Source organism: Aythya marila (genome assembly GCF_965140915.1).
Source record: "Aythya marila genome assembly, chromosome: Z".
Taxonomy (NCBI): domain Eukaryota; kingdom Metazoa; phylum Chordata; class Aves; order Anseriformes; family Anatidae; genus Aythya; species Aythya marila.
Window position 1 is genome coordinate 18354906 of NC_139080.1, and position 13560 is coordinate 18368465.

Genomic DNA, 13560 nt, shown 5'->3' on the forward strand with positions numbered 1-13560 from the left:
AAATTCATATGCTTTTATAAGATGCTAGTGAACTGTGTACACTGAAAATACCTACATTATTTTGTGAGGCACAGGTATCTTTTTTGTGAATTACAAGACACTGTTTGCACTACTTTATTATTTTGCCAAACTTTCACAATTCCAGCCAATATCTTCCATGCTGGTTGTCTGCTCCAGCTTGAATTCTTCAGGGAAGCTTAAAACTGTTCAGCTATTTCTGAGAAGGAGATCATAAAAATATAAAAAATTTAAATAGGTTTTTCTTCCTCTTAGACCCTTTGGCTGAAAAGCTTTAGTTCTCTCATACTTTGGAACAAGGACTTGAAATTTGGCAGACTTGTTACCTTTTGCCTCCTCAGATACGCCTTGCTGCACAGTGAAAATTTGCCCAAATATTTCAAAGTTAAACTAAGGTTTCTTCAGACTCACTTCTGCTAAAGTTTGACAGATAATTTTTCTGTAGCTCCCATTTGCTTCAAGCCATTCTTGATGGCTTTGTCTAACCTCAGTCAGCAGCAGCTCCATGAGACTTCCTCTGTCATCGTTTTGTCCCTTCATCTAGAAGGGGCTGAGCCTTCGGAGCAGAAGCTGAGCAAAGAAGCTCTCAGTAGGTCCTGGTGTTGCTGTTCTTGGTATCTGGCTCTGGGAGGAGAGAAGCAGCAGCCTGGTGTGCAGGTTCACAGCTACAGCAATGTGGACATTGGAAGTGATGTGGGGAACACATGGGAACAAACATCAGGGAAAGGCTAGGGCAGAAAGCCTGTTCCTCCAGTCCCTCATTATACCTTGGGCTTCCAAAGTGTCCTGGCCTTTTGCTGTCACCAGTGAGCCATAATAAGCAGATGCAAAATGGGTAACTTAAGTTCTTCTGGTGTTGAGGATGGCAACAGCTTGTTTTTCTCATTGTAAATTACATATAGATAACTTCATTTGTGCAGTGGTCAAAGCTCTGATACGATGGTTGAAAAGTTTTGGCTGTTGATAAATTCTGATAATTTGGGGACTGAAGGATTGTGCTGGAATTCTGAGTATCCATACCACTCTTTATGTTCTAACTAGTTTTAGGAGTCTGCACACAACGAAGTTAAATAACAAACAATGCTAAGTTTGACAAATGATTTAAAAAAAAAATAAAAATTACAGTTGCCTGTGTAACTAGTATATCAAGGCACACCTTGATACACCATCACAGGAATGTTTTTCCATCACTTCCCTGCCTGTTTTGAGTGCATAGCATATACAGAGGTCTCCTGGCCAGTGAAGGTCTGTCAGGGAGGGTGTTGTCTGTATCATTCTTAACTTTTTTGCAGCATTAGTTGTACTGTGTGCAGCGAGATAGAAAGGTAAGGGTCTCCTTCAGCCTGCAGAGAGGTGCTCAGAGAGCTAGACTCCATCCCTGCCTGCACCTATTGTATGCAACGTAAGCTGCAAAAATCATATGAAATACCAATTTTTGTGTAAGTTTGAGATTAAAGCTAAAACCTCAAAAAAGTGCTCAGCATTCACAGTTTTCACTGTAGGTTGTGGACATTCTGCTTTGAGTAGAGAAAATGCTACAAAATGCACAGCTCAAGGATTTGTTCTCTAAGCAGAGCACCACAAGTTAGAGGACGCTTCTACTCTACCAGCTGAAAAAGGGAAAAGTAAACCCAGTTCATTTTTCTGGAATGTTGCTAACAAGTTCCTTGAAATAGTTTTTAGACACTGCATTATTAAGTCAAAAAAAAAAAAAAAAATCAAAACCTCATAAGGAAATTAATACTCAGTCTTCAGAATGAGGTGTGAGTATTATTTGGGATTAAATAAACCTCTAGAGGAAGCTCACTCAGTTACTATTCATACAGTGAACTGAAAGGAAGGCTTTAACAGGAAAATCCTGTGTGACTGTGTCATTGCAGCACAATTTTGATGCATATCCACAGGAAAGCTGAATTGAGTGGCATGGGTTACCTTGCTTCTGTCATTGCCTTGTTTTTGAGATACTGCTTTTGTAGCTTCAGTAATTTCTAACACAATGCAGTATAGTAAGTATTATACACAAGAACATAAACTGAGTAATAAGTGTAATAAATACAAGTAGTTTAAGTTCACTGTATTTGGGACATACACAGTTGGCAGCAGAGCTCAGGCATGCATGAAATTAACACAGAAGACTTTTGGATACAGTAAAAAGCTCTGATTTAAAAGTTAAAAGGCATTCTTATCCAGACTGTCTGATAGCTGTGCTGCTTTGCAACCCCATTTAAAACTAAGCATTTAACATGGTTCCATTTTGAAATCCAGGGGAATTGTTTTTTTCTGCTTGACTCCACTGGGAAGAATATCAGGCTCTCCCTGTCGACACAGTGCAGCGTTCCTCTCCTGTGCTAAGGTACAATTCAATCTAAGCCAAAGATTTTAAAGTTCCCCGTTATAAAGCTCTTTCACATAATTTTAATAAAAATCTGTGGCTGTTTTAGGATATATGAAATTATCTTTTGAAATAAGGAATCTGAAGGAACAAGGGTTGTTTTTTTTTTGTCCCCCTTCTCTCCCCCCCCCCACTCCTGTCCCCTTGTAGTTTTAAAAAAGCATTTCCAAGGAGCAGGAAAACATCCTCTGTCAGAAGATAAAATCGGGAATTTTTAATTTGATCTTTTTTCTTTTTCGATCTGTATGATTGACCCTAACAGCTAGGATTTTATTGATAGAATAACTGCAGGTGAGGAGAGTACACACAAAAAGTTAAAGAGGGGAGGTAGTATAAACTTCTATTTGTAGTGAGTACTTCTCACAGTTGGTATTGATTCACTCCATGCTGTTTTTTAAGATTCTTATTTTCAGGAGGGGGAAAAAAAGGCAAGAATAAGTTCTCTTACTAAAAATCTTTGTTTGGGAGGGAGGGAGGAGGGGGATTGGCCACCAGTTCTCAGGTATGAGTTGTAGGAGGTGGTTCTGTTCCTTCTCTGACCTTGAGGAGCTCTCAGCTGTCTCAGGAGGGCGTCTTGGGGATGCAAGCAAAACAGCTTGTTGTTCAGCATCCATAAGGTGAGCTGCACCAGAGGCAACCTGTCTGCTGCCAGTGTGTTGCACCAGTTGGGTAGCTACTGGATTCAGGCAAACAAGACTGAAAGGTGGCTAGACACTAACAAAAGCCTGACTACAAGCTCAAGTGCCTTCTTTAGCAGAGTCTTAAATTTCAAAAATATAGCATATGCCTTATTATTATTATTTATTTATTTATTTATTTATGTCCCCCACTAGTTGAGATGGCACAGGTTGAACCCTGAATAAAGCAGTGGCTTATGCATCCACCTGCACTGTTTGCGCTGGGGCTGTTGCCCTGGCTCTGCCTGTCTCCCCTTCTAGGTGGATGTGGTTTTCCTGGCTTAGCTGTCCATAGTGTAGAGGGATGAAGAAACACACCAGAGTTCACGAATCGATTACTCACACTTTGAAACACAGCTAAAGAATGTGTCTGGCCGACAGGGTTGAGCAACATGCATCCCGTGCCTGGGGGTGGGGAGGGAAGCTCACAGTGGTAACCAGATAAAGGGCAGCCTCTGCATCCGGGAGCATTGCTCTCAGGACTCCGCTGGCCAGAAAAGGCTGGAACTTGTTAGGGCAGGAGGACAGGAAGGAGGAAGCAATTTTCTCTTCCCATGCAGCCCAAGTAGGCAGCAGGCTGGGGAGCAGTGTGCTGATGGCCAGGGAGAGAAGCCGAAGGATGCTGCGGGTTTCCATGTAGGCCGCACTGAGACCACGAGTGCCCACCCAAAGGATGAAGCTTCCTTCAGAAAGCAGTTGTGGCCACTTTCTCGTTAAAATCTATTACTGAATAACCACTTGGTGTAAAATACAAGAGCAGCCCTGGGAGCAGAAACTCCTGGCGGTACATGCTCAGGGCGATGGGCCTCTAGGTCAGGCTCTCAACAACCAGCCTCCCTTTGCACTATTCTCTGCACTGGGAGGCAATGAGGGAAGGAAGAGCCCTGGCCAGCTCTTCAATCACAGATATTGCTGCTGAAGGTGCCCACCTGACAGAGAGGACACCAGACTGCGTCCCAAGGTTATAAAAGCATTCATCTGAAGCCATAAAGGAAGGATGTAGGCTCCCAGAGGGGCAGTGCTGGCCATGACCCCAATGCTCAGTCCTTCATGGGCTGCTTCTAGGTGTCCTTTTGCTTGTCTTCTTTGGGACTGTGAATGTAAAATGTTTTTGGAAGCCAAGTCACCTGACACAGGGGTCCTCTCCTCAAGCTAGGTACCCCAAGTTAGGCTTAAAAATCTGCATTCTTTGTTGGATCTGGCCCTAACGAGTTGTCTACTTGGAGGCTCAGGAAAATTTGTCCATATTAGATCTAAAGTAGATTAGCTAAACCTTATTAAAGCCTTGTGTTCATGTTTTCATTCAGAATTAATGTTATTTCCATTTGGCTTAATTTACTCAGCTAATGAATTAAAGCAAATTAAGTGTAATTCAATTCTGAACAAGAATGTCCACAGCTCCAATAACCTAAATTCACATCCCTAGTTGACAACAGCATACTGAAAATTCCTGCATAGAAAAGCCCCCAGATAGTTCACCATATATTCTGGGATTTTTGCAAAATCTGAGCACCTTTTCTAGACTGGGATTGCAGGCTAACCTCTTTCTAAACACCACTTCCTCACATGAAAGGTATGTCCTGCATTCTGCCCTTCCCACCACCACGCCACGCTTCTGCTAATGCCCTGCTGGACTGCATTCCCACAGAGCTGTCACCATCCCCGCAAAACCTGTGGTCTGTGGCTCTTGGCAAAGTGGGCTATGAGTGTGGGCAGAGATGACTTAAATTTTTCCTAATTATTGGTGCACCGGTGATGTTCTGTCTGTAGCAACTCTGTTTTTGTATAAATTTGCCTTATAAACATCTCTTCTGCATTCACTTTTTTTACTCCAGTTTGGCATGTAACATTCTTAATTGGAATTTACATTAAGTGTTCGTGAAACATTTTTTTCAAGCTTTTACGTGTCGGATACTATTTTGTGTCTTGTGTATAACTGTCATTGAGATGTTGTTTCAGTGGTGAATCTGAAATCTTTCTGAGTTTATTTTTAATTCGTGCTCGGTGATTGGCAATTTGAAAGCATTTTATTTAATTAGCAGAATCTAATTGCATTTTGATTAGCAGAACCTAATTTCTATCAATAATCACAGAATCACAGAATTTTCTAGGTTGGAAGAGACCTCAAGGTCATCGAGTCCAACCTCTGACCTAACGCTAACAGTCCCCACTAAACCATTTCCCTAAGCTCTACATCTAAACGTCTTTTGAAGACTTCCAGGGATGGTGACTCCACCACTTCCCTGGGCAGCCTGTTCCAGTGCCTCACAACCCTTTCAGTGAAGAAGTTCTTCCTAACATCTAACCTAAAACTCCCCTGGCACAACTTAAGCCCATTCCCCCTCGTCCTGTCACCAGGCACGTGGGAGAACAGGCCAACCCCCACCTCGCTACAGCCTCCCTTGAGGTACCTATAGAGAGCGATAAGGTCGCCCCTGAGCCTCCTCTTCTCCAGGCTGAACAAGCCCAGCTCCTTCAGCCGCTCCTCGTAGGACTTGTTCTCCAGGCCCCTCAACAGCTTCGTCGCCCTTCTCTGCACCCGCTCAAGCACCTCCATGTCCTTCTTGTAGCGAGGGGCCCAAAACTGAACACAGTACTCGAGGTGCGGCCTCACCAGAGCTGAGTACAGGGGGACGATCACCTCCCTAGCCCTGCTGGTCACGCTGTTCCTGATACAAGCCAGGATGCCGTTGGCCTTCTTGGCCACCTGAGCACACTGCTGGCTCATATTCAGCCGACTATCCACCATCACTCCCAGGTCCTTCTCTGCCTGGCAGCTCTCCAACCATTCCTCTCCCAGCCTGTAGCTCTGCTTGGGGTTATTGCGCCCCAGGTGCAGGACCCGACACTTGGCCTTGTTAAACTTCATGCAGTTGGCCTCAGCCCATCGGTGCAGCCTATCCAGATCCTCCTGCAGAGCTTTCCTACCCTCAAGCAGATCGACACACGCACCTAACTTGGTGTCATCTGTGAACTTACTGAGGGTGCACTCGATGCCCTCGTCCAGATCATCGATGAAGATATTAAAGAGGACCGGCCCCAGCACCGAGCCCTGGGGGACGCCACTAGTGACTGGCCTCCAACTGGACTTGGCTCCATTCACCACGACTCTTTGGGCCCGGCTCTCCAGCCAGTTTCTAACCCAACGAAGCGTGCGCCAGTCCAAGCCAAGAGCAGCCAGTTTCTTGAGGAGAATGCTGTGGGAGACGGTGTCAAAAGCCTTGCTGAAGTCAAGGTAGACCACATCCACAGCCTTTCCCTCATCCACCCAGCGCGTCACTCTGTCATAGAAGGAGATCAGGTTCGTCAGGCATGACCTGCCTTTCATAAACCCATGCTGACTGGGCCTGATCGCCTGCTTGCACTGCAAGTGCTGCATGATGACTCTCAGGAGGATCTGTTCCATGAGCTTTCCTGGCACTGAGGTCAAACTGACAGGCCTGTAGTTTCCCGGGTCTGCCCTCCGGCCCTTCTTGTAGATGGGCGTCACATTTGCTAGCCGCCAGTCGATTGGGACCTCCCCCAATAGCCAGGACTGCTGATAAATGATGGATAGTGGCTTGGCCAGCTCCTCTGCCAGTTCCCTCAGTACCCTTGGGTGGATCCCATCCGGCCCCATCGACTTGTGCACATCTAAGTGCCGTAGCAGGTCACCAACCAGTTCTTCATGGATAATGAGGGCCACATCCTGCTCCCCATCCCCTTCCACCAGCTCAGGGTACTGAGTATCCAGAGAACATCCGGTATTGCCACTAAAGACTGAGGCAAAGAAGGCATTGAGCACCTCCGCCTTTTCCTCATCTCTTGTAACTAAGTTTCCCCCCGCATCCAGTAAAGGATGGAGATTCTCCTTAGTCCTCCTTTTTGTGTTGATGTATTTATAGAAACGTTTTTTGTTATCTTTAACGGCAGTAGCCAGATTGAGCTCCAGATGAGCTTTGGCCTTCCTAATTTTGTCCCTGCACAGCCTCGCTACTTCTTTAAAGTCCTCCTTAGTGGCCTGCCCACTTTTCCAAAGCTTATAAACCCTCTTTTTCCTCCTAAGATCAAGCCACAATTCTCTGTTGAGCCAGGCCGGTCTTCTTCCCCGCCAGCTCGTCTTTGGGCACGTGGGGACAGACCGTTCCTGTGCCATTAAGACTTCCCTCTTGAAGAGCGCCCAGCCTTCCTGGACCCCTCTGCCCTTCAGAACCGCCTCCCAAGGGACTCCACCAACTAGTGTCCTGAGCAGCTCAAAGTCAGCCCTCTGAAAGTCCAATACAGCGGTTTTACTGGTCCCCTTCCTGGCCTCACCAAGAATAGTGAACTCCACCATTGCGTGGTCACTCTGCCCAAGACAGCTCCCAACAATCACATCCTCCACCAGTCCTTCTCTGTTTGTGAAGAGAAGGTCTAGCGGGGCACCACCCCTGGTAGGTTCACTAACCAGCTGCGTCAGGAAGCTATCTTCCACGCTCTCCAGAAACCTCCTAGACTGCTTTCTCAGGGCTGTGTTGTGCTTCCAGGATATGTCAGGGAAGTTGAAGTCCCCCACGAGTACAAGAGCTGATGATTTTGCAACCTCTGTCAGCTGCCTGTAGAATTCCTCATCCGTCTCCTCATCCTGGTTCGGCGGTCTATAGCAGACCCCGACCAGGACACTAGCCTTGTTGTCCCTGCCGATCCTAACCCAAAGGGACTCGACCGTGTCATTCCCAACCTCGAGTTCTACAACCTCGAAAGACTCTCTAATATAGAGAGCCACACCACCACCCCTTCTATGCTGCCTGTCCCTTCTATAGAGCTTATAGCCAGGCATAAGAAGGGAGATAACCCAGTTTATATATATATATATATTATATATTATATATATATATATATTATATATATATATTATTATTTTATTTTTTTCCCCATCTCAAGGTCCTAATGAACAGCAAGCACCCTAGACCAGAGGTGTGTCCTGGATTGCAGGGCAGTGATGCAGCAAAGCCAACGCACAGGAGTGAGCTGCAGAACTTGAATGTTTGGGACTACATTCAAGGAGGCAATTAGGCACCTAATTCCCAAGTTATGTACTTCAAAAACCTTCATCAGCCAATGCTCAGTCTTGGAAGCACCTAATCCTTAACCATTCACCTTTTCAAGGCTGAAGTACTTTGGGCTGTTGCAGGTGCACTGCGTACCTCCTTGAATGTTGGCTTGCATGGCCAAGCAGCTCATTGCTTAATGTGAGACTCACCTGACATCCATCAGTGCAGGTTAACTGGGTGCTTCTCTGTCAGAGTTCCTTACAGTTATGATGGTTGTGCCTGGTTGTGGCCGTCTAAAAGAAAACAAAGTCTAGATTAAAGGGTACTTAAGTGCTTGCAGTGTGAACTATGCTGCTCCTTTCTTTTTATACATCTGGCTCATAGCATCATAGCAAGCACTTTTATTGATTTTTCACTTCCTTCTCAATTCACCTTCTTCAAGATAGGTCTTAGACTAAAACTTTGTGAAATGATTTCTCAGAGTTTTGGGAGGAAAAAAAAAAATCATGTTTATCAAACTTATTATCAAGTAATTACTAGAACTGCCAAGCACAGTGTGATAACTAGAGTAACACCCATTATTTCACATATGAAATGCGGTGACTTTGCCTCATGCTGACTCAGACAGCAAGTACTTCTGAAACCAGTGACCAAAATTTCAAGTGTTTACAAAAGGGAATTTCCTCTAGAAAGGTTTCCAGTCTGTCTGAGGACAATGCATGTTTGAAATGTTCTTACTGAGTACAATAAAATAAAATAAAATAAAATAAAATAAAATAAAATAAAATAAAATAAAATAAAATAAAATAAAATAAAATAAAATAAAATAAAATAAAATAAAATAAAATAAAATAACTGAAGCAAAACAAATTCAAATTCAGGTATACCTGCTTGGTCACTGACATTACACAGAATGAATGAGGGCCATTGAGCTGTTTTCCATCCAGTTTTCCTTTTGATGCTATCATTCAGAGGGGTGCAAATGAACATCATAGTCTTAACATAGCTATAGACCACCAGAGGTTTTGTTGGCTATCATGTCACAACCATTAGAAAATGGATTAGAGTAAAAGACAGGTTCTAATCTTGTAGGCGTGTATTTATAAGATATTAGAAGGTTAATTATTGGCGTGATTTGAATCGGAGTCTGCCCCTGTGCCAGAGGGGTGTTGATCTGGGGGTCTCTGAGTTCTTGCCGAAGTCCGCTGGTGAAAAGGGCTTACTGTCCCTCAGCAGCAGGTAACACCTCTGTTTTAACACTGGATGAAAACAAATGCGATGGACACACTTGCTTAGCTCCTGTGCACATTTGTTTAGCAACATATGTTACAATCATCTGCCAAAATAAAAATAATCAATCCATGTTGACAGCAAGACCTGCCAGCTTGGTTTGTTGGATATTTATTACCCACACTGCCAGCAGGCAGCAGATGTACAGTATGTTTCTATTACTGACTAATCACTGAATAGGAAGACAAAAAGGCTAAATGAAAAGAAAACTAGATGAAGCATCTCCTCAGTTAGGTGGTAACTCCGTGTCTTAACTAGAATTCCATACATTAACAACACCTCCATACATCTATATCCCTCCCTCAGTGCTGAAATTTTAGGTTGCTTAATTGTTCTTTTCTGTTAATTGCTTCGCGACTGACAGGCTTTGAAGCAAGTGGTGCATTTTTCTCTTATCATACAAGCTGGAAAAGCGCCCAGAGCATTAGCTCATCAGCCAGCCATTTGTACCTGCTGCTCTCTGTCTGCTACTACTAAATATATGCTAATGATGCTATCTGAATCTTGGGAGGATCGGGATGAGTTTGTAAATTGTGCTCATGCCAGGAAAATGAATGCTACTTGCAAAGATGACAAAGAAAGCAGCTGCTTTTAGATGAGATGAATCACCACATTTCATATTACTCTGGGGTAATAAATTATATTTTCTCTCTTGAATTCATTTTTTATGGAAGCATGTGGTTATGTGGCAAGTATAGCATGTGAGAAACCTTTCAAAGCCTTCTGAGATGGAATAAAAATAATCAAATTTATTATTTTTTAATAGACTTGTGTTTAAACACATGCAAGCTTGTTATGTGTTTCTTTTAGAGGTCTTTTCACATATTGCATTCTAATAAGAAAACAAAGGCTTTTAAATATTTTATAAGGTGGGTTTGTTTGTCTCCTGCTCCTTCTTCTAGCTGTTAATTACAGGGGTCTTTTCAGCAACAGAGTTCTGCATGTCTTAAATGCATATGTATAAAATACATCCAAAGCAACTGAATAATATGATAGCAAATCAAACCAATTTGAAATTCTGATGTGATGTAAAGTAATGCAGACTATGTTGTGTGTTTGTTAGGAAAGAACAATTTAAGTTAATTGCAATTAAGACAGAGTTTGTTTTTTGAAAGACAATTAAGACGTGCAAACAACAGGCTGAAAATATGGGTGCTGCATTTGACAAAAATGCAGAAAAGACTTGGACTGATGAGTAGAAGTGGGGATTATTTTGGGAAACACTGTAATTACACTTTCTGTGGTATTTCTGGGATGCCAGGACAGGCCATGCCCTTCCACAGCGCATTTCCCTTCCCTCACAAGTAAATCTGGGATGGAAAAGGTGAAGAGAAATGCTCAGAGAGGCAGAGCAGGTTTCCGGTCCTTGCTCTGGTCGGTGAGTGGTGGGTAGGCAGATCTGGTGGACCAGCTCCACCTGCCTGGAGCTGGGTGGCACAGGGCACCGGGCTGCCCTCCCACATGATATCCAGCAATTTCAGCTCTAGACTTCAAGTCCTGTTCCTGTGAAGAGTCCAAAACGTGCTGGGCCAGGCAAGCTGATTGTGTGATCTCACAGTAACACTTTTCTCCAAAGTCTTAATGCTTTCTGAGTAAGTCATATGATTTCTTTCATGTGATAAACCACTGGAATTAGAAGCTTTATTTATTTATTTATTTATCCTTGCTAAGGATGGAACAACATGAAAGGGTTTTGAAATATTTATATTTAACCACATGAGACTTCTTCAAAAACAGTGGCCTAGACTATACGCTGAAGGGGTGACTAAAAAAAGCAAGGAACATCCAGAGGGGAAAACTGAGTATGCCAGTTTCTGCAGGGCATATTGCTGCTCCCAGAACTTCCCAGGCCACGCAAGTACCACCACAGCTTATGGCCATCTTAGACCACAGTCATTTTTTGCAAAAATAGCTAAGCTTTACCTCTTAGAGACACAGCACCGCATGGATTTTTTGAGCAACCCATCTGCTTAAAGAAATTAAGAAAAGAAACCAGATATTGGAAAACATGTTTTTGGATTAGAAAATCTGAGCAGAGGACATTCAATTTCATGAAAGTATCACAAATAAGTAATGCAGGTCTTCATTGGAGATGGCTTTGCTCAGCACCATGAATCCCATTGCTCCACTTCCCTCTCAGCTGTGTCTCCCCCTGTTTTCAGGACATCCGTGCCACCTTGGTGGTCATTGCTCCTGGATGTAGGGTACTCCATCTGCACAGGGCTCTTCCCAAACCAGCATTTCAGAGGGTGATTTCTGCTTCTGTGTTGCAGGATTTGGGTCCTGGCCACCTCTAAGTGAGCTTTCCCAGTTCCTGCACACACTTCACAGCTGGATGATGACACTCAGAAATGTTTCACAAACTGAGTAAAAGTATTGCTATTGGAGAATTGTTATGGAAACACAAGTACCTCCAGAGACGACCACATTTTGTCTATTTTTTGTGTAGCTACATTTTGTGTAGCCTTGCACTGTAGCACTGCCTTCTAGTAAGAGGCTGTAAGCTTTGCAGTGAATTTGCAAGACCTTCAGGCTGAGGCTTGCCGGGCTTGTTCTGTCTGAACTTCTCTTGACCTGCCCCAACTTGAAGGTCCAGAGGAGCACAGGAAGGGTGACCACACCTCTAAGAAATGGGACAGAAACTGAGAAATATATGTGTTGCAATTTTAATTCTATTACTGCTGTTATTGAGACATTTTCTGTACAGAAATGCTCTAACTGCATTATTAGTCTCCCTGTTTCTGCCATAACTTATTGACTAATAATGATTCATGAATTAGACTGATAAGATTTACATTAAAAAACAATACATTATTCCCATTATTTATATATATGTCATGCTTCCTCTTCGCCCACAAACAAGACTTCAAATGTAGCAGTTTGTTATTTCACACCCACAACATGAAAATTTTATTGGCATTTTGGGAGTGCCTAAGCCGAGACGGACAAGCCCTCTGAGTTCATTGTCCCAGTACCTACAAAGTCTGCATGGCTACACAGAACAATTGTCCTCTAAAAGCTATTTGCCGGGTCCTTTTTTGTTGTTGTTGTTGTGTTTTTTGTTGTTGCTGTTTGTTTGTTTTTGTTTTGTTTTGTTTTTGTATGTGTGTTAATTCATTTGTAGACCCTGTTTCCCAAAGAAGCAAAATATTTCCTGTCTTGAACCACCGCAGAAAACCACAGCTATTGGTGAGTATGGGGGCTGCAGGTGGAGAAAAAGAGAGATTTGACTTCAGTCTTTTGGGCTGGGGATTCGTAGGCAAGCAAAAACATGAAAATAATCACATTGATCCTTGTCTGCAGTAATGGGAGGATATGAACTGAACATCCCTGGGAGTTGCCTGGCCATGACCTTTGAAGACAAAGTATTTTGTCTCTTCCCTGTTTCTGCCCCAGGAGTTGTCATCCACAGGAATACCTCAAGGTCAAAGTACAACTTTCTTACCAGTAAAAACAAGATGCTGAAGTCACAGTGGGGTGACCAACAGGAAATTTTGGCCACGTCTGAAAGAGCTGCACTTCCATTTGGGAAAAGATGTGTTTATATGTTAAACTGAGTTCAACTGCAAGAAATACTGCTGTGCAGCTGGAAACATCAGAGGACCAGAGGTCTGTTTGAAATGTCAGGGAAGAGTGGAAAATTCATTACAGCTTTGGCAGAAGGAGATGGATGTGGGAAGAGAGGGTTTTCATTACAGATACCGTCTGATGGTAGCCTTACCAGGAAATAACTGTATATTTGTATTTTTGAAGGCAGGTTTCCAGCCTAATAATGCTACTATTGCTGTCCTTTGAGAGCTGCTATGCCTCTGAGAATGCCACGCGCTGCGCCGCTTGCCATAAAGGCACAATTGTGCTGTCATGCAGAGTGAGGGCTTTGCTCAAACAGCTCACATCACCACGCAGCATGTACGTGGATACAGACACGCATGCAGGGTGTGCAGGCAGAGTGCAGAGCAAGCTTACGGGGAAATGAACCTCTATTTCATATTGCCTTTTATGTTGCATAAAATATCAGGGCCACAGTTTCGAGTTATGAATGCCTACACTGTTATATCCACATGTTCACTTCCATTTGGTGCACTTTGAAAATAGCTACATGTGCAAAATAAATTCTTATGCATAATAATTGTCACCAGCAGATGTTTCATGCACCATTCTGACTATTGAG